Genomic DNA, 22,200 nt, shown 5'->3' on the forward strand with positions numbered 1-22,200 from the left:
GTAGAAAAAGCACTTGATAAAATTATACATGTATTCTTGACAAAATATATTGGAATGGAAAGAAAATAAACATTCTTAACCTAGTTAAGTATATCCACAAAAATCCTCTAGCAAACACAATAGTTAAAGATAAAGCTTTGAAAGCTTTTTCTTCAAGATTGAGGCCGAAACACAGATGCTCAAGATTACTGCTATTATTCAATGCTTTATTGGAGATGCTAGCCAGCACAGTGAAAAGAATAAATGAAGAAAAGAAAAAGAAATAAAAAGATCTAAAAAGTGGAAAGGAAGCAAAAACATTGTCATAATTTAAAAATGATATTATCTACATAGAAAAACCAAAAAAACTAGATATTATTATCTAAAAGTTTAGTGTAGTTATGAAACCAAGGTTAAATATAAAAAAGATCAACTGTGTTTCTCTACATTAGTAACAAACATAAATGCAAAGTTTTAAAAGATATTCTTTATAACAGCAGTAAAAACCGAAAGATATTAGGAATAAGTTGAACAAAAACTGAGCAAGACTTTTATAGAGAAGATGTTAAAACTTTATTGAAAGGCATTATAGAAGACCTTTAAAAATGAGGAGATAAACCAAGCTTGTAGGTGAAAAAACTTATCATAAAGATGCCGGTCTCCCCCCAAATTGATCTACAGATTCAATACGATTGAAATTCCAACAGAGTGTTTAAGATCTGAAGCAAAGCCATAAGTGGTAAGGATGGTAGCTGTTCCTGAAATTCCACTCTCTCGTCCTCTGGGCTCAAGGACTGGGATCTCGGTGCGATGTGAACAAAGCGCTGTGCTCCGCTCCTGGGCCGGGTCTGTAATAAGCCTCCCCGTGTGCACGCCTCTGTCCTTCTGCTGCCTGGATGCAAACAGCACTGTAATCCAGGCTCAGAGGGACACACACCGGAAAAAGCCCGGGTCCCCGAAGGGCTGCCTGGAAGAAAGCCATCCTGTTTACCTGCACCCACCCTGTTTTTACATGAGAGAAAAAAAAAAATGTTTCACCGGCTCTTTAAGACCTTGATATTTGGGAGTCTGTTACACAGTGTAGCTGACCCTAATATCAGTGAGCCTAAGTATAGGTCATTACAACTTCAAAGCTGAAATGTAAACAGAAAAAAGAATGAAAGGAAAACAGGACAGAATAAGCAAGAGCTATTGGAGGATACCAGAGGTGGTGGTGTTGTGACCCCACGGACTGTAGCCCGCCAGGCTCCTCGGTCCATGAGATTTCCCTGAGAATACTGCAGTGGGCTGCCATTTCCTTCTCCAGGGGATCTTCCTGACTCAGGGATCAAAGCTGCATCTCCTGCATTGGAGGTAGATTCTTCACCACTGAGCCAGCAGGGAAGCCCATTGAAAGTGTAGGATATTCATAATTGGATGAGCAGAGGGAGAAGAAAGCAAAAGAAATAGTTGAGTTAGTAATGGCCAAGAACATTATTAGGACTTCCCTGGTGGTTCAGAGGGTAAAGAATCTGCTGCAATGCAGAAGACTCGGGTTCGATCCCTGGGTTGGGATGATCCCCTGGAGAAGGAAATGGCAGCCCACTCCAGTATTCTTGCCTGGAGGAGAATTCCAAGGACTGAGAAGCCTGGTGGGCTACAGTCCATTGAGAGTCACAAAAGAGTTGGAAGTGACTGAGCAACTAACACTTTGACTTGTTGAAGAATGTTAGTAATAGCTGAATTAATAACGGAACTGTGACCAAACCCCACAGATCCAGGAAGGTCAGAGAATACCAAGCGGGTTAAATAACAAGGAAATTACACCTGGGAATATTAGATCCAAACTGCAGGAATCCAAAACCAAACAGAGAATCCTGAGAGAAGCCAGAGAGGGGGAAAAACACCTGTCCTCTGTAGAAATAATGATAAGAATGGCAGTGGACTCCCTACCACAGACACACAAGTAAGAAGGGAGTGGGGTGAGATACTGCTCGGATTAAGAAAGCAAAGACCACCAGCTCAGACACCAATTTCCAGCCAAACTGTCCTCAAATGTGAAGGAGAAACGAATACTTTCTCAGAGTAAAGAGAACAGGGGAATTTATGGCCAGCAGGCAAGATATGTTATCAATAAAAGAGGCTCTTCAGGCAGAAGAAAAACGACATATGGAAGGGAAGGGCATTGGAGAAGGAATAATTAAAAGTAAATAAGATCTTTTTTCCTTTCTTTTCTGTGGGATCTTAGTTCCCCCGACCAGAGATTGAACCTGGGCCCTTGGCAGTGAAAGCATCGAGCCCTAACCACTGGACCACCTGAGATTTTCCTATTTTTCTTATTCCTAATTGATCTGCATGATTACTGCTTTTTAAAGTCATCATAGTAACAGTGTCTGGGGTAACTGCAGTGAGTGGGCGAGTGAAATGATGGACAGGAATCTCAGAAGGTTGGGAGGGATGAGTGGGGAGCACTCGGTCATGAGGTGTCCGCAAGTGGTGTCATTTCACTGGAGACTCGGATTAGTTAAAAATGTACGTTCTAAGCTAAAAACAACTTAAACACTCGCTATACTGAGAGAGGAGGTAAAATGGGGCCATGAAATGCTGTGTTAAAACCCGATAACGCAGAAAACAAAGAGGGAAAAGGTAGCCTGGTATTTTTTGGCAAAAGACAAACAGATCCAAGGAACAGAACAGTGAGCTCAGCTTTGGTGCCAGGGATATAAGGAAACAATACACGAGAAACTCACCCCTGCAGGTCAGAGGGAAAGGGATGGGACAGCCCTTCGGGAGGAAATTCAATTAACTTAATGTATTTAATTGGATTTCAAACCATTCACAACAATAAATTCCATAGACTGAAATATGAAGCCTTTTGGTTAGTATTCTTTTAAGTATATGTATACATTCTTTTGTTTGACTTTTTAAAGGAAACCGTTTATAATTTTAAAATGTCTAATGAAGTGGAGTGCATGCACGCGTGCTAAGTTGCTTCAATTGTATCCAACTCTGTGTGACCCTATGGACCATAGCCCACCAGGCTCCTCTGTCCAAGGGATTCTCCAGGCAAGGATACTGGAGTGGGTTGCCATGCCCTTCTCCAGGGGATCTTCCCAACCCAGGGAACCTGTGTCTCTTATGCCTCCTGCACTGGCAGGCGGGTTTATTTACCAGCAGTGTCACCTGGGAAGCCCAATGAATTGGAGTATAAAAGGATAAAACCTAAGTGCTTAATGATAGAAGAGCTGGAAAGAACAAAGCCAATTTGCTCTGTCGAATCCCAGAAACGCCCAGAAAACAGAGGCATCTTGGAGCACAGAGGGATGTGCAGGGTGGATTCACACCAGAAGAATCAGTTGAAGATGAAGTTCAACCCCTAGACTCTCTCCCAGCCTTGGCAGAACAAAGGCTTACTCACTGGAAAACTGAATTCTAGGTGTGAAGGGTGAGGGGCCATCTGAAAAGTAGATGATTGAAGTGTCAGAAGAGTGGGGAGGGTAGGCTGGAAAATTGATGTGGTTTTTTTTTTTTATTATAGGCCCCGTGAAAAGCGAGGAAATGGCAACCCACTCCAGTGTTCTTGCCTGGAGAATCCCAGGGATGGGGGAGCCTGGTGGGCTGCCATCTATGGGGTTGCATAGAGTCGGACATGACTGAAGCGACTTAGCAGCAGCATAGGCCCCGTGGAAGTATTTGCCTTTTTAAACCAACACAAATACAAAAAGAGGTGACAGCACTTTGCCAACAAAGGTCGGTCTAGTCAAAGCTATGTTTTTTCCCAGTAGTCACACATGGACGTGAGAGTTGGACCATAAAGAAAGCTGAGTGTTGAAGAATTGATGCTTTCAAATTCTGGTGCTGGAGAAGACTCTTGAGGGTCCCTTGAACTGCAAGGAGATCCAACCAGTCCATCCTAAAGGAAATCAACCCTGAATATTCATTGGAAGGACTGATGCTGAAGCTGAAGCTCCAATACTTTGGCCACCTGATGCGAACAGCTGACTCACTGGAAAGACCCTGGTGCTAGGAAAGACTGAAGGCAGGAGAAGAGGCCAACAGAGGATGAGATGGTTGGATGGCATCACTGACTCAATGGACATGAATCTCAGCAAACTCCTGGAGAGAGTGAAGGACAGGGAAGCCTGGCATGCTGCATGAGTCCATGGGTCTCAGAGTTGGACAAGACTTAGAGACTAAATAACAGCAAAAAATCAAGGGGTCTGTGGACTTGGTCATGAGGATGGCTTTCTTCCTGCTGGTCCAGGGCACAGACCAGGAAGCAGCTGGCCCAGGAACCCACAGCCTCCCACAGCTGCAAATCTTATCTCTCAGCTTCACAGGACATTAGTGGGGTCAGGTCTCCAGAAGAGGAAGTAGTCCAGGGAATAGAGGGCGCTCCTTCAATGCCTTCAAAATCCCCCCAACCTTTCTCTTTCACTTCCCCCATGTGAACTCAATAATCTATCATTTATCTTGCCTTGCTTCAGGCTATGCCATTAATAACAATAGAAACAGCATTTTTTGCTTGTCACCTTTCTTCAAAGGAACTCAGATTGTCTCTGAACCTTTAATGTGCATACAAAGTCGCTGGGAATTTTGTTAAAATGCGAATTCTAATTAGGTCGGCCTGGGGTGGGGCCTGAGAGTCTGTGTTCCTAAGCAGATCTCCAGTGAGGCAGACACTGTTGGTCCATGGACCACACTCTGAGAAGCAAGGGGACATGAGGCAACTTTATGAGGTGATGGAAATCTTTTCTATCTTGATGGTGGTTGTGGTTACATGGACATACACTTTTATCAAAATTCACTGGTCTGTGTATTTAAAATAGGTGTGCTTTATTGTATATAAATGATCCTTCATTAAAGGAAAAATCCATTCTAGATGTATTATAGATCTAAATGTGAAAGATGAGACAGCAAAGCTTTTAGGAGTAAACACACACCTTGGGGTAAACATATCTCTCTCTCTCTTTTTTGAACTACACATATAATTTTAATTTTTAAGTTGTCGTTAGGTTGCTAAATCACGTCTGACTCTTTTGCGACCCCATGGACTGCAACACCCTAGGCTTCTGTGTCCTTCACCATCTCCCAGACCTTGTTCGAACTCATGTCCATTGAGTCAATGATGCCATCCAATCATCTCACCCTCTGTCGTCCCCTTCTCCTCTTGCCCTCAATCTTTCCCATCATCAGGGTCTTTTCCAATGAGTTGGCTCTTTGCATCAGGCGGCCAAAGTATCGGAGTTTCAGCTTCAGCAACAGTCTTTCCAATCAATATTCAGAGTTGTTTTCCTTTTGAATTGACTGGTTTGATCTCCTTGCAGTAGCCACATTAAGAAATGTTATAAAACTGGATAAACTACAAAGGCATATCTTCAACAGGACTCAGAAAAGAGGGAACCATGAGGGGAAAAGCCCACATGAACTGGACTGTAGTAAAATGAAAAGCCCCCTGTTCACCAGCAGACTCACAATAAGAATGGAAAGGCAAGCTACGAACCGGAGGAAGCTCTGCGCAAGACACACATCTGGCAGAGGACCTGTCATATGTAAAGAACTACTCCAATTCAATAAGAGAAAGACACACCAATAGGAAAACAGGCAGAACACCGGAACAGACCCTCCACAGAGGAGGACAGCCAAATGGCTGATCAACGCATCAAACAGCATTCGACTTGGTCATAAATGAAACGCAAGTTAAAACCGCACCAATGACGTGTTTTGACTGCACGCTGGTCGGGACCACTCAAATGAAGAGACAGACGACACTGTGTCTGTGAGCTGCTGTAGAGGGGATGTGCACCCACTGGGACTCCCATCACGTACGGTGGGGGGTGCACTCTGCAACAACAATCAGGGGGAAGTGATGTGGCGGTACTTACTAGAGCGGAATATGAACAGAGTCTAACATCCAGGAGGTCCACTCTTGGGTGGAAATAAAAGCACAGGTCTCCAAAAGGTAAGTTTAAGAATGCTCAGAGCAGCCTTATTCCTGATGGCCCCGAGCTGGAAGCCACCCAGGTATCCATCAGTGGTGGTCTTGATAAAATGTGAAACATCATCAAACAGACTCTTACTGGCAATTCAAACATGGAAGCAGTAACTTCCACTTGCAACAACGTGGATGAAGCCAGGGTTGTCAGATAAAATACAAGGGTCCCAGCTCCATTTGTATCTTGAATAAATAACCAATTGTTTTGAAGAACATGAACGTCCCATGTAGTATTGGGGACATACTCATACTAGAAACTACTGTTCTGTGAAAAGCCATTACTATTTTTCATTAAAATATTGATTTTCAACTGGCCACACTCTGTGTTTTGATCTGGGTGCTCGAGATGGTGCGTTGATGTTGGGAAAATTCATCGCGCTGCACTTAGGATCTGTGCACGCCTCTTGTATGAATGTTATGCTTCCATGCAAAGTTTATTTACAATAAAGACACAGCTAATCCTGGCCCGTGTCCCACCAGAGGGGCCGTCCCTGCCTCTTGCCCCGAGCCTCCCATCTGTTCTCAGCACCGCTGTTTGTGATCTTTCGAACTTGCGCATCCATCCTGGCTGCCGGCCACGGCTCCATCGCCCCAGCAGCTGGCCCGCGCCCACAGGACTGCATCTGTCTCCTTGGCACAGCTTCCAGGGGCTCTCGGGGGCCCCTCCTCCCCGTCCCCACACCTTCCCGTCTTTTTCCAACACCGACACGCATCCCACCTCCACCGCTTGGCACGTGCCGTTTCTCTGCTCAGGGGGCCCTCCGTGCCTCTCTGCCTGCAAAAAGCCTTGCAGCTTCCCAAGTCTCCTTTAGCTTCGGTCGGCCCTGGAGGTCACTCTGTCTCCCTCGGGCAGAGCCGGGTGTCCTGCTCTCTCCCATCTGTCCTCAAGGCGGGCCTCTTTTATCTCCCAGCTGACTGCCTCCTCACCAGACCGCAGGCTTGAGGGGAGTGGAGCCCCGCCTTTACATCTCTTTATCCCTGGTACCTCGTGGACTGCCTGAGAGTGGTGGGTGATGGCACCTTCTTAAGGTGCATAATGGATAACGGTAGTAGTGAGTATTAATGCACAGGGGTCAGGCAAGGAATGAAGGTAAACGGCTCATGCTAGACTTTAGGTTTGCCGGGGGTCTTTCAGAGCCTGCTCCAGGGCGCCCGGCTAACAAGCAGGGCGCATCTATATCATGAATGCATACCTGTCCCACCAAAGCCTGCCTGGACGCGGTGCCCGCTGCATGGCGTTTGGTAAATGCTACCTCATCTACCTTCTTGTGGGAAGTGTGCTGTCTGTCTTCCATTTCACCGATGGGTTCAGTGACTTGTCCAAGGTCGCCTGCTGGGAGAGGCAGAGTTCACACTCAACTGCACCAGTCAATCTGTGAATAATGCCAGGCACTGCATCACAAACGCCTCGTGGAGCACAAGAGGAAGGGAGGAAGTGTGAGTGCCCACTCAGCCCGGGGCAGCTGTGACTCAGGCAGCCCTTCTAGCCCCGCTCAAGTCAGCCTCCGTGGGTGGCCACCCCCTCTCCCGAGAAACGGCCCGTGGGGAAGGGATGTCGGCCCAAACCCCGAAACACAGCATTCAGCTCCATCCAGCGACTCTCAGCCCCTGCCTGAGGTTCTCAGGTTTTAAACAAAACAAAAATCTGATTCACCATTTCCAGGCCTACCGGAAACGCGAGTCCTTTATTTTTCTGCCACTAAAAAAAAAAAAAAAAGAATCAAACCAGAAAAAAAAAAAATCACAACTTTATGGCTTAGAAAGAGTTCTGAATGCGTCTCATTTCACACCGCACCAAACATTGTTCACGACAAAAGTTGCAGGAGGAAGCCCAAAGTAAAAGACAGAAGGAAATGAAACGCATTACAATAAAACACACTTGCCAATAAATAAGAGCCTGAGCAATGAATCCGACTCGGGATACACCACTGGCAAGAAGATATGCCCTAAAGCTTTGCTTAAACCAAATAATGTAAGAACAGATGGCTCCCCTGGGTCTCTGGGAAGCTGCGAACGGAGATTCTGTTTGGGATTCTGGCAGAAAACATGGGGCATTAACAACATTCAAGGTGAAAGAGGGGAGGCTTGTGGATTGAGGGGAGGGATGCGGTTTTCATCAGGGAACAGAAACAGATATATCTGGATATCTCCACTGGATCCCCACGGGCTGCGGGGCACGTGCCTCCTCCAGAAATTAAGCAGAGCCACCCTCGGTGGTACTCCGGGGAGACCCCCCTCCCCCTGCTCCCGACTGCCCAACCGGAGAATTAATTTAACTCCAGAGATTTGGATAATAAGGATGAACCCTCGAGGGAGACAGAAATTTACTCAGGGAAGGTTTCTCCACGCCTGTCCTGCAGAAGCCTCACAGAGTGGTGGGGCGGTGGGATGCAGGCGCCAAGCCGCCGAAAGGTTCCAGAGGAGGCCTCTCGGTTTCACCTGCCTGGAGGCTGTGAAAGATGCTGCGGTCTCCCAAGCACAGAAACAGCACACCCCCACACCCAGCGTTCATATTAATCCCCTTTCTCAGCAGCACCAGGAAAATCCAAATGGCGCTGTCTTGCCCAAGGGGGAGCAAAAACAAAAGCAAAGGCTTTTCGCCCAGCCCAGGAAGATGGTTCCAAGGCAGGCCTGACAAACACAAAGTCATGGCTGGGGTAGGTCAATTAATAACAATGAAACCTTGCATTTATATAGCGGCCTGTTATTTTCCAAGCCATTTTTCACCAACTATCTCATCTGCTCCTCAGAGTGATTTTGTGCAGTAGGAAGGCAAGGGTTATTTGTCTCCATCTTGCTGGTGAAGAAACAAAATCTTGGGACAGGGAAGTGATTTGCTCAAGGTCACGGCGCGATCACGGGTTTTTAAAGCTGGTGGGTTCCTGGTCTAGGGGAGCAGGGGCAGGAATGACTAATGGGGGCACCCCTGGTTCCAATCGTAAGTTTCACACCCACAACAGACGTGGGCAATCGATCACAGAGCTACCCTCTTCCGCAGAGCTGGGGGGAAGGGGGGGCGCTTTCTCAAGCAATCAGCACTAGTTGCTCAGAGCTCAGCCTCAAGGTGAAACCCATTTGTCATCCCAGCCCTGTCTCCTCTCTCACAGGTGAGGAAACTGAGCCCAACGGGGAGAAGAGGCTTGGCCAAGATGGCCCAGTGGGGTGGTGGCCCAGGACCCACGTCTCGCCGCCCCCTTCTGAGCCCACGGGTGAGGCCCCACATCGCGGTGAGGCCCCACCGGCTGGGGGAACAAGTGGCCCCTGAGCGGTGCAGCAAGGAGACCTGGGAAGGACCGTCTTGGGGCCCCAGCCAGAGCACCGGGGTCCTCTGTGCTGAGCAAGGGGACACACTCCTAGTCCTAATGGAGGAACCGAAGACCACCCCCAGGTTTTCAGGCCTGAGCACCAGGCCGCATGGAAGAGAGGACTTGGGGACGGAAGACCCCGAAGTTCAACTGTGGGTCGACTCCATGTCTGGGCAGTCAGGACCGCTGGCTACCGAAGGCCAGCGTTCAGCGGGGAGGCCCGGCGGGAGGGATAAACCTGGGAGGTGAGCACAGAGATGGCTCTCGGGCCCTGAGTCTGCCTGAAACCACCAGGGACGGGCTCCAAGGGAGAGGCCGAGCCCTTTGATCTCAGGGGTCAGGGGACACGGAGGCACTGGGAAAGAGCGGCCAGGAAGGCAGGGACCTGATGCCACGTTCCAAGGGCGGCAGAGCGGCTGAGCCAGCGCCGGTCTGGACGCGCGGCTTCAGGTCCCACGAGGACTAAGAGTGGACCTGGGCTTGCGTGACCGTGCTAAGGGCTACTTAAACTCAAGGCTGCGGGCAAAAGCCTGACTGAAGCGCGTTCAGGATGGAACAGGGGGTTGGGAAACGGGGACAGACAGTGTAGACAACAGTCTCAAAGAGACCTTCGGTAAAGGCGTGAAAGGCTGAGTCACGTCCCTGCACATTCGTAGGTGAAACCCCAACCCCACCACTTGCAGTTGGAGATACAGCTTTTGAAGAGTAAGTTAGAATGAGGCCGTTAGGGTGAGCCTGAACCCAGCGGGGCTGGCGTCCTTGGGAGAAGAGGAGAGGGGACACACAGAGACACTCGGGGGGGCATGCACACAGAGGCGGGGCCAGGTAAGGACACCGAGAGGCGGCAGCCCCCTGCACGCCCGGGAGAGGCCTCAGGAGGCGCCAGCCCTGCCCACGCCTAGATCGGGGGCCGTCTCTACACAAAACTTAAGGGGAAAGAGGCTGACCATTCCTCGGGAGCAGCCCTCTGCTCGGCGCAGAAGGGTGTCTCCCCCGCTTGGAGCGGCTGGAGGAAACTGCCCTCTCCCATCCAGGCCTCTTTCCTTTACAACCACACACCTCCCCAGGCCCGGAACCCCTGTGACTCCAGGCCCAGAGAGAAAACCTCCCCGGAGAGAACAGAACCCAGGACGGAGGAGGCTAGAGAACACTCCCCAAGGCATCGGGAATCTCCGTACATCTCTGCTACCCGCTACCCTCTGCCACCTTGGCAGCCCCAGGCGCCATGCAGATTCACAAGTTGGTTTTGAAAAGCATCTGAGAACCGAAGCTGGGAGACTCAGAGAGAAGGGCGAAGTATCGTTATTATTCAACTGCCCGCTCCCCCCGCCCCCCAACCAACTCCGCTGGAATCCCTTTTTTAAAGGCCAATTCTTCTTAGAAAACTTTCGTGAAAGACCGAATCCTTAGTCAGAGGCAAGGAACAAAGCCCCAATGTCAATAAAACAAAGCCCCAATGTCAATGTCAAAGCCCCAGTGTTTTATGTCATATCAACATTCATTCACTGACAGAACAACTTGCTAAACCTCCACTAATGCTGGCTCAAGGGTTCTGTTAGCCCTCAGATTAAAACAGTTAAAAGAAAGTGGGTCATCACCACCAAGACACTCCAGGAGTGTCCGCAGGACTTCTCACCACAGCCCCAAACTGCACACAACACAGAAGCTCATCCACGGCAGGACGGACACACAGGTGTGGTGGACACTCACGTGTGATACTACGTAGGGAGGGAAAAACCCAAGGGCTGCTGCACACACGGATGGACCACGCTGAGACGCCAGAGCACGCTCTGCGATGCCATGTATGTGGCGGTCAAGGACAGGCAGCGGGGACGGGGCTTAGCAACCGGGAAGGAGAAGGAGGATGCCCCCGCCCCCCAGGCCTGGAAAGGATGGGAGACTTGATCTGGGTAGCCAGTTACGTGGGTGTGTGTGCAGCGCCATCCACGGGGACCTCAGATTTGGGACAGGCGCCGTGCGCGTGCTATGCCTTAATGGAAAACGAATCCTCTTTATTTAAAAAAAAAAAAAAACAACAATCAATTTTGCCTTTCAACAGGGCCGGGGAGGCCCTCTGATTTCCGTTCCTCTGACACAACTGAAATCAGAACTGCAAGAGGCAGTCTCTTCCTGCAGTCCACCCAGGTGGGAACCAGGAGGCCTATAGAGCAGGGGGGACCAACCCTTGCTGTCTCTTCCAAACATGGCTTTTCCTTCTTATTTCCTTAACCAGAAGGATAACAGTTGCTAAGGTGAAAACAAACAAAGAAAAGGACACAAAATGAAAACTAGAATTTTCCCCTTCACCCCCCCCAACCCCTATTCCCCCAGACATCCCACTAGAGCAGTTTCTTTCTCTGTTCTTATGTTCTTTTTGTTTTGGTTTTTAGTCTAATAGTTTGACTTTCCAAAATCAATTCCCTGAAGTCACTGCCTCTCTGCCTTCAGCAGTGTTGATACAAGACTGATTTTACTTTTGCTTTTATAGGTGACCTTCCTCCTTACTCTTTATAAAGTCTCTGGGGATTTTCTTCTTATCCTTGGAGTTCTGAAATCTCACCAACATGTGCCTAGGTGTAATTAAAGAAAAAATAAAATTTTTTTTGTCCCATGAAGTTTCTTCCACGTGCTGGGTTTTTTTTTTTTTCCTTCTAGAAAACCCCTTATCCCTTCATCTCATTCCTGGCCTCACAGAATTCCACTGTATGGATGGACTTTGCTTTTGAAGAGCATCTGTGTGGTTTCAGGCTTTTCCCCATTACAAATAATGGTACCATTAACATCTGCATGCAAAAAAAAAAAGATGGACACGTCTATTTGTGAGATAATGTTCTAGAAGTGGAATTCTTGGGTTTCTTCACTTACCATGTTAGTAAATACTGTCAAATCCACAGCACATTAGACTTGCCTGCTTTCCCTTGCAAGTTTTTTACTCTTTGCCAGTCTGACAGTGAAAAAAGGTGTATCTCTGTTGTATTAGTTTGCATTTATTCACTGTAAATTGATTGGTCTGTTCACGTTCTGTTTGTTCACATCCTTCAAGCATTTTTCTCCTGGGTCCAGTTCCCTAATTCTGAAGTCAGCAAATTATGATGGAGTGCCACCCCCCGCCCCCTCACCGCCCACCCTGCCCCACTGGCCACACCACAAGGACAGCGCTGAGCCGTTTCCACGGGGACCTTCTGGCTGTCAGAGTCTCAAATATTTACTACCTGGGCCTTTACAGAAGAAGTTTGCTGATTCCTGCATCTCCCTGATTTCTTCTGAGAGTTCTCTGTAGATTAAGGAAACAGATCTGTCCGACGAGAGTTCGGTTTTGGGTTAAATTCTTCACTCTGCTGTACCGCCCACCCTCGACTCTGTCAGAAATAGCCAAGTCACAGGTGAGCCTTTAAAAGCAGAAGCACTCTTATTCGGAAACACTCTGGTCTATGTTAATTTAGGGGTGGTACTTCCACACCCACTCTACACACGCAGCAACTGAGGCTCAGAGACGTTCAGTGACTTCCCCGAGGTCACGCAGCTAGTATGCGGCAGACCGGCACGGACAACCTTTCTGCCGGCTCCACGTCCCTAGATCTTGCCGCTGAAGGATCCAGCCTCTCATTGGGGCCTGGACCAGACCCAGGGAAGGCGCTGGCTGTACATAGCAGTCAGGCTGTGAGGTGTGGACAGAGCTTGGGGCCCCGCCTCGGCCCTGGTGCTCCAGAGAACGAGGACGCACGTTTCAGAGGTGGGTGTGGGGTGAGGAGGAGGGGTACGGCCTCGACACAGAAACCCCCTGGGGAGGATGCTCTGGCTTATCCATCAGCGGGGAGCTGGGAGGACCAGAGGAGATGAGCTTGGGGAGCTGACTGCAGGGCTGGACCGGCAGAGCGCGCGCCAGAGAAGGCAGGAACAGAGAACCTTCATTACCTCTCAGCGCCCGACCATTACACTAATGTGACAACAACCATTATTAACCGAAGGGGCTACCCTCCTGAAAATAGTCACCCCACTAAAAGCAGGAAGGAATTGTTCACGCAGACTTTGGGGGATGCTGCTTGGGCATGGTCTTCACAGGTAACGCCCACAAGCCCCGTTCTTCCGAGCACGGTGGCTGAGAATCCGCTGATGCAATTTTTTCTTCAGCAGAAAAGCATTTTAAGGGGCTTCCTTGACAGTTGTCTTCTTTTCCTTTCTGTTTCCATATTTAAATCCATTCAAAATGTTCTAGGGCTTCCCCTGGTGGCTCAGACAGTAAAGAATCTGCCTGCAATGCAGGAGACCCAGGTTTGATCCCTGGGTCAGGAAGGTGCCCCTGGAGAGGGGAAAGGCTGCCCACTCCAGTATTCTTACCTGGAGAATTCTATGGACAGAGGGGAATTCCGTGGACAAAATGTTCTAGACCTACTGGATAATGCAGTGTATCTACAGAGTAGATTTCCTTCCATCCTCACGGCTGCCTTGGAAGACTGGGACTGCAGACCAGGGGACCAAGGAAGGGGGTCCACCCAGCACGGGTGGGGGAAGCCACACTCCAGCCCCAGGCCCCGACCTCAGCATCCATCCTCTCATCCCCCTTGAATCTCAGGAATAACAACAGCAAAGGTAGTCGTATGTCCGTCTCGTGTTTTCTCATTTTATGCTCGGTGTAACTGACAGGCCTGAAAATAATCACTATTAATACCCTGATTTCATTGGGGAGAAATGACTCCCAGACTGCTGAAGTGATGACAGGCTGGCACAGGTGGGCAATCATGACTGGAAGCCACGTCTGGGCCACAGCCTGAGGCTCCTTCCCACCCGCCACCAGGCCCCCAACACAGAAGGTGGACCGTGGCCCTCCTGTTGCTTCCCCACTCGATCTGATTCTTTCAGAAATTTTTGAGCTTTTTATTTTCTGGCCGCAGGGCATGTGGGATCTGAGTTCTCTCACCAGGTATCGAACCCGAGCAAACCTCCTACGGTGGAAGCGCAGGGTCTTAACCACTGGACCGCCAGTGTAGTCACTGATCTGACTTCTTTTTATCACATGTTTCACAGATCTGGCCACACTCGGGGTTGGGGCGGTCATCTGCCCCACGTGGGACCGCACCATCGTCCTGACTGCCAGGGGCACTGTCTTCAAGGCCAAGAGTAGGGGCAAAGCAAAAGGGACCGGACAGCAATTTTAAACTGTCAGCAGGAGCTCCGCTTATCAGCCTTGGGCCCCTTTTCATCATAATCATCGGAACACTGGACTCGATGTGGCTTTTCATGCATGAAGCGCTACAGTCACCGAACCAGAAACAGCCTCCAGTCCCGGGAAGCAAGGCTTCCATCGGGAGGGTGGAGAAACGCATGTGGGAAGGTGGAGAAGGGAGTCGAGACCCGCCAGCACTGTCTCAGCCCGAACCTTCCACTGATCCCCGTGGGTCCCACGCTCACCGTCCGCCATCCACCCTCCTCTCGATCCTCCCCCTCCAGCCTCAGTCTCTGTACGGCCTGAGCTGTTTAGAGGGGGACATCTGGGTTCCACCTTGCTTCTGTTGTGTCCCAAAAGGTGCCCACTAACTGATTCAGTCCAGGGCCGTCACCTTGAGAATAAGAGTTAGGTTTACCAGTCATTTTAAAATATCACATAAAGGATTCGTGGATAAATGACACGGGGTCCATGCCTACCATGGAGTATTATTCAGCCTTAAGAAGGAAAGAAGCTCTGACACCAGCTACCACATGGAAGAACCTTGAGGACATGATGCTCAGTGAACTAAAGGACAAACATGGTAGGATTCCACTAGCATGGAGCCCCCCGAGGAGTCAGGTTCAGAGAGGCAGAAAGTAGAAGGGTGGGTACCCGGGACTGGAGGAGGGAGATGGGGGATTAGTGTTTAAAGGGGCCAGAGTCTCAGTTTGGGAAGATGGAAAGTTCTGGACATGATGGTGGTAATGGTTGTACAACAACGTGAAGGCACTTATTACCCTTAAACTGTATACTTAAAAGTGGTTAAGGCTGCAAAGTTTTTGTCAGTGTATTTTACCACAATTAAAAAAAAAAAATCACACAAAGGAACAGACTCGGGGCTGCTGGGGCCACCAGACTTCCTTTTTGATCCGGGTGCTAATTAAAATGCACAGACATCCAAACCATTCTGCCCGGGATGGGGGCGGCTGAGTCCCAGGCTCCCTTTGCCCACAGCCCACAGCCCAAAATGCGACGGTCACTTCTTTACCTGGCCTTGGGGGTGGAGGGAAGTGCAGACTCAGGGCAAAGACAGACAAATTTTAGCTAAATTCCTGCCCCAGCATTAACCCAGGGCTTCGGATTTCTGGTGCTCATTAACCACAGGGGGGGCGCCCACCAACTGTCTGGGGCTGGACCAGCGTGTCTTTCCTTCCTGGGCAGTGTTACACCTTCAGGAGAGGCGGCAAACGTTAGGACGGGTCTTTCTCTACTACAAATCAGAGGCTGCGCAGAGATGGGTTTGGTCCAAGACCAGGTCTGAGCCGACTGCCCTCTGCTCGCACTCTGCCCAGAAGGTGCCAGGAAGCTGGGAGCCCAGATGCAGGCAAGCAGGCCCCACTCCCTGCTCCAGAACTGTCTCCCCCAGAGAACCCTTCTCCTCGCCCCGGGAGGGCTCAGGACACCCTGGCGGCGGGGATCTGGGGGGTTATGCGGGGCGGCTTTCCAGCCCGGGCAGCGCCTGGGGCGGTCAGTGTCCGGGAGGCGGGTACTCCAGGCGCGAGGCCTCTAGGGACCCATCCTGGCTCTGCGGAGGCGCCAGGGCCCCACCTCGCTCCCCGGGCCCCTCCCCGGGGCCCCACCTTCTCAGGAGCCTGCGACTCAGGCCTGGCTGTGGTCTGGAGACTTCCTGTCCTTTAAGGTTTTAGAAAAGATTCTTTTCCTCCCTCTGGGGCCCCCAGGGGCGCCCGGCCGGCCCGCTGCCCCCGACCACCGCCCCCCACCCCCTCTTTTCATCCCTCTGTTCTCGGAGGGGCGGGGGGCCGGGGCGGGGTGGGGAACGTCGCCAGGCGGGGCCACTCAGATACCGAAGGTCCGAGAGAAACCCAGAAGCGAGATAAAGTGGAAGAAAGAGAGAAGTTTTCGGCGGGCGGAGGGAGGTGGAGATGGAGCCAGAGGGGTGAGAAAGCGAGCCACTCCGGACCCCCTCGGCGCCCCCCACCCACCCCGACCGCGCCCCCCACCTGGACCGGCCGCCGCCCCAGGGTGGCCCCCGCCCCCCTTCCCCCGGTCCCCAACCCGGGTCCCCACCCCCGCGTCCGCCGAGCCTACCTGGGCCGCTCATGCTCCGCCAGCCGCGGCGCCTCCTCCGCGCAGGCCGCCGGCTTCCTCCCGGGGCCCGGCCCTCGGGCCCGCCGCCCGGACCGTCCGAGGGGCGCAGCCGGCCCAGGGGCTGCAGGGCCGGGAGGGTGCTGCGCGCCACCCGGGCAGGAGTTCGGAGGCCAAGGGAGGCAAAAGAGAGAAAAAAGGAGAGAAAGTGTGTCATAGGCTGGAAGGGGGAGGGAAATGCAAAACCCGACAGGAAATGAGACTAAAAAAAAATGCAAAAGGTTAGAAAAGAGATAAGGAAGAGGGGGAGGGGCGGGGCCTGGGTGCCGCTGGGGTAGGAGGGCGCGAAGGGGTGCGCTGGGTGGGCTCTGGGCCCCGGGGGCTGCCAGGAGACCCCCGCACCTGCCCCACCGCAGGCCTGGGGCGGCCCCGCCCCCTCCACCCCGGTCGGAGAGGCTGGGCCTCAGCCCCTACCCAGCTGCGACCCCAGGACTGCGACCCCGGCCCGGAGCCCAGGAGCGGCCGTGGGAAGGGACGCCCCGTGGAGGATGTCGGGGCTCAAGGCCGGCGGTCCAGGCGACGGGCCCCTTCCGAAGACCTCCCAGAGGCATCGCTGTCATTTGGGGTGGGGGAGAGAGGGCTGGTCCCACAGAAGAGTGGGCAGCAGGGCACCCCCGGGGCTCTTCCTCCCTCAGCCAGAGTTCTGGAAGCTTCCTGGGGCCGGCGGGACGGTCTGCACACACCCCGCCTGGACCCTGGCTGGTGACGAAGTCTGCCCTCTGCCCACCCATCCCCCACGGGGCTCTCAGCCCCAACACCTGGAGGGGAAATTGTGACTTCTGGATGCCCCCGGTTTAATCATTTACCCCTCAGAGCTGTGACACAGGCCCCCTGGGCATGTTGCTCTCCCACCCAAGGGTGTTTCTGAATCGTGAACTTGAGAATCTGGACACAGCCGGCGCGGTCGGGAGACCTCTGGGTTCTAGTCTGCCCACTGCGGATGCTTCAGTTTCCCCAGCCCCACCCCCCACCTCCGCTGCCTCAGTTTACCCCTGTCTTCTCTCCCTCCCCCCATCATTTGATCCCCCCCCGCCCCCCCCAATACAGCTGGAGAACTTTCTGTCCTGTTTTACGTGTTTTAAGTTCTCCGAGTAAAGTTCCTTGAGCTCTTGGAGGGAAGGGCACTCAAGAAATGAAGCAACTAAGAGAAAGGTAAATAATGCTGCGGTGGTCCTAGCACAGGAGAACGCGGAGTGGCGGCAGGTTTGAGGAATGCGGCTGATGAATGCGCGTGGACCAGGCGGTAAGGCCGACATAAGTTTGCTTTCTGCACAGCATGTTAAACAAAGTCATCAGGAACCGCAGAGAGAAAAGTTCCTAAAATACAGAACAGTGCCACCAGCATCCTGGTCCTCGGTCCCCAGTGAGCCGCCGCGGTCCAGGGTAGAATCTCTCTTGCTCTTGGTTAACCTTTAAATCAGGCTGTGTGGTTTTAAAGGGGAACGCTGGTTTTCCTCATGCAGGATATGAAGGGCAGGTGGGCCTTAAATCAACAGAAACTGCAAAAATTCTGCAAAAAGCATGATTGTCAACCCCCTTCTACCAAGAATTAACTACATTGCGACTTCAAGCAGATCGTTTACCTCTAAAGTTCAAAAACTTCATATAAATGGAACCATTCATAGGTTCTCTTCTGAATCTGACTTCTTTTTGTCAATATCATGTGTTTCAGATTCAGTGATGGGATTACATGTAGGTATGGTTTGTTGAAGACATGTCTCTTATTGTCTCCCAACACTTCATTAGACTTTTTAAACATTCTTAAGAGTTAGAAGGATTGTATAGTGAACCCCATATATCCCACCACCGAACTCTATAATGAACGTCTTGCTATATTTGCTTTATCAGATATATACCCATCTATTCCTCTAGTCATCAATCCTTTTTTTTAATGCATTTCAAAAGTTGATGACATCAACATATTTCACCTTTAAATATTTCGTCAGGCATATCATTAACCAGAGAGTTTTTTAGATACAGTTTACAGACAGGTTTTAACAATGTCATGCGGTGAGTTTTGACAAATGTATACACCATGCAGGGCTTCCCTGGTGGCTCAGGGGTAAAGAATCTGCCTGCGATGCAGGAGACCCCGGGTGCAATCCCTGGGTCGGGAGGATTCCCTGGCATCCCACTCCAATATTCTTGCCTGGAGAATCCCATGGACAGAGGAGCCTGGCAGGCTACAGTCCACGGGGTCCCATGACTATATGAAGCAGCAGCATACACCGTGTGACCTGTGAAGACACAGAACCGTGTGGTCCGGCATGGCGGCCACCACCCACGCTGGGCTGCTGAACGCTCGACGTGTGGCTGCTGTGGATCAGGAACCAAGTTTTAAGTTCCATTGGCTTTTAATTAAAAAACAGATACTTGATTCTGTCACTGGAAAACTTGTAAGTATGTTGGGAGCAACTTGAGAATATTCATCTACTTTTCCAACTGCAAATTTTATAAAAGCTAAATACATGCGAAGTATTTTCCAGGAAAACTGAGGTACTGTAAGGGTAAAAACTGCACCAGGCTTTGAAGACATGGTATGCGAAGAAGAATGCCGAACATGTCACTCCTAATTTCGATACTGATTGCATGTTGAAATGATAATATTCTGGATAAGTTGGGTTTAATAAAATACATGATTAAAATGGATTTCACATTTCTTTTTTAATGTTGCTACTAGAAATTTAAAATATTACATTCCTTTTTTGTGGGACAGCGTAGATATAAGGTTGACCACTAGCATCACCCAGAAAGTTCCCTCCTGCCCAGGCATGCCATTTAAAAACCTGAGTCCTCTGTGACCCTAGGACAAAGTTAATTCAAATGTCTTTGGAGGACTCTGGTTCAAGACTATGAACTAAATGCAAACACTCATTTCCTCTTTTGAAAATCTGCAGGAATGGCAGCAAAGAACCACAAGTGATGGGCTTACAGAGATGCCAGGACTGGTGAATAGGAGACAGGTGAGCAGAAGCCCCAGCTCGGAGTGTGCAGGGGAGAAGGAGGCGGCGAAGATGGGAGCGGTCCTCTCACGGGACCCCTTCAGATCTGGCAGGCTTGAGGGTAGGGCGGGGTGGATGGAGGCGCAGACACTGCGTGACGTTGGATGGAACTGCTGAATGTAGCGTTCCATGCTGACTCCCGCCTCTGACCTCCCACTGGGCACCTTTAGCTTCTCCCCCAGGTGAAGCCAGAGGAGTATGTCTAAGGAAACTTGCTCAGAGGGTCAAGGGCTCTTGGAATGGGGGCAGCGGCCCAAAGAGACCCCTCCCCATGGGACATGTAGCAGAGGGGCAGCCTGCGTAGACGTCTCCCTGCCTGGGCCCCTGCCTGAGTGCGTGCTAAGTTGCTTCAGGCGTGTCAGACTCTTTGTGATCCTATGGACTGCAGTCCACCAGGCTCCTCTGTCCCTGGGATTTCCCAGGCAAGATTACTGGAGTGGGTTGCCACGCCCCCCTGCAGCATATCTTCCCGACCCAGGGATCGAACCCATGTCTCTTATGTCTCCTGCATTGGCAGGAGGGTTCTTTAGCACCACCTGGGAAGGCCCCCTAGGGCAGTGCCTTCTGAAATATTTGCAGTAAACTATCTCACCCCCAAACCTTAAAAAAGTTTCTGATCTGTTACAAACTGATATCTTTCTGTAATACAACAATAATGAATTTAGAAAATGGATTTAAAAACGCTCAAGATACAGGCCCGCTGATCATGCTTGGTCATTGTAGAAGTGTTAAAATGCTGTAAAGATTTCCAAGTACTCAGTCTTGATTTCTATTCTTATCTTGCTTGTCAGGGACTGGTACACGGGAGGACATGGGTCCTTGGGCCAGACTTTCTGAGGCTCTGCTCTGGAGGGAGGGCAGTCTGCTGGGCACCGCGTCTGCCCCGAGAGCCCAGCCAGGCTCTCGACGGGGAGGTTGGGAAACAGCAGTCACCCTGGGCCTTCAAAGACATGGGCAGAAATCAGCACCCTGAGAGTGAGACCTCACTGAACAAATAGGACAACCGCCTGCCATGGGTGGAGAAGCCGTGGGGAGGGCGAGGGAGGAATGAGAGCATAGTGAGCCAAGAAACCCTCTGATGAGTGTCCTCAGAGAGAGGCGAGCAGAAATCGCACCCGTAAAATAGCATCAGATTGCTATGACATGGGCTGCCTGAAGAAAGGACAGGTCATGGAAATTTAAAATGCAACTGCCAAAAGATAAGATAAATAAATGAAATGTAATAGAAGGGCTGAAAGAAGATGTCTGTATAGTGTGTGTCTCCTAGGCTGGAAGCTGAAACAAAGGAAGCCCACCGTGACGTGAAAAGGGAAACAGAAAAGCTGAGATGTCAGTGATCAACTCGAGAAGATTCTTGTCCACTTAGAGAGCATTGCAGGCAGGAAAAGAGAAACTGGAGGGAGGTGTTAGCCAGGAAATGATGATGGTGTTTGCTGGAGCTGAAGAGTGACCTCCTTCTCCACAATGAGAGGGTCCAGCGAGGACCGATGTGATGAGTAAAAACATCTGCCTCTAGATACATCCTCAAGAAATTTCAGGAAGGAAAAGGAAAAGATGGATAATGAGAAGATTCTGAAGTCCACGAGAGGGGCGGGGGAGAAAGCATGCTGATGCTGAGGATCAGATGGGGCTCAGGGTCCTCATCAGCAACCTTCCAGTGAGGAGATAATGAAGGGATGCGTCAATGTTCTCAGTGAAACTCACTTTAAATGTAGAGCCTTGTATTCAACCAAAGCATCGCTCAAATGTGAGAGTAAAATAAACACATTCTTAGACATGCAGGGGCTTTGGAAAACTACCTCCCAAGCACTTCTCCAGAAACACAATTACTTTCTATTTTTTTTAGTATTGAAAAATTGTTTTCTTTAGGAAGTCTCAAAAATAAACAGAGAACATGATATAATGACGTCTCATGTAACCCTAAGATGGTTTTAATTATCAACTCATGACTGATCTTATCTCTGCTCCACCATACTTTTCTCCAGCCCCAGACTGTTTTATATTACATCCCAAATATCATATAGTTTCACTTATAAATATATAGGTATATACATGAAGAGAAAAGAATACTTAAAAGTCAACACATTCACCCACGGACTGTACACAACCAGGAGGGAACGGGGATGCATACTGTGGACGCTGGGTGATTATGATGTGTTGATGTAGGTTCGTGGACTGCTCTGATGGGGATGGTTTGATGAGGAGGGCAGCTATGTGTGTGGGGGTGGGGCAGGGGGAGAGAAAGGAATTATTTGAGAAGGTACTATTAATACCACGAAATGAAAAAGAAATCTAAGAAAGAGGAAGACATGGGATCCAGGAAAGAGTGAAATAAATCCATGAAGACAATGAAAAGGAAGAGTAACAACTAAGTGTGTGTGTTAGTGACTCAGTCGTGTCTGGCTTTTTCGATCCCATGGACTGCGGCCCACCAGGCTCCTCTGTCCATGGGATTCTCCAGGCAGGAATGCTGGAGTGGGTAGCCACTCCCTTCTCCAGGGGATCTTCTTAACCCAGGGATCGAACTCAGGTGTCCTGCATTGCAGGTAGATTCTTTACCGCTGAGCCACCAGGGAAACCCCAGTAACTATTCAGGAGACCTAAAAAAAAAAAAGCGTCAGGATGTAT

General features: G+C 50.3%; 1 protein-coding gene across 2 annotated transcripts in view; it reads right to left on the minus strand.

Moving 5' to 3' along the window:
* Positions 1–17,049, minus strand: part of CARD11 (caspase recruitment domain family member 11) — a 103,224-nt gene extending 86,175 nt beyond the window's left edge. The window contains exon 1 of one of the 2 annotated variants that reach the window (XM_065920199.1): positions 16,514–17,049. The gene's annotated coding sequence lies outside the window, so the exon portion shown is untranslated. The remainder of the gene's footprint in view (positions 1–16,513) is intronic. The other variant, XM_065920197.1, reaches the window with a different exon arrangement.
* Between the last annotated feature and the right edge of the window lie 5,151 nt (positions 17,050–22,200).

The sequence above is a fragment of the Muntiacus reevesi genome, chromosome 2, assembly GCF_963930625.1.
Source record: "Muntiacus reevesi chromosome 2, mMunRee1.1, whole genome shotgun sequence".
NCBI lineage: Eukaryota > Metazoa > Chordata > Mammalia > Artiodactyla > Cervidae > Muntiacus > Muntiacus reevesi.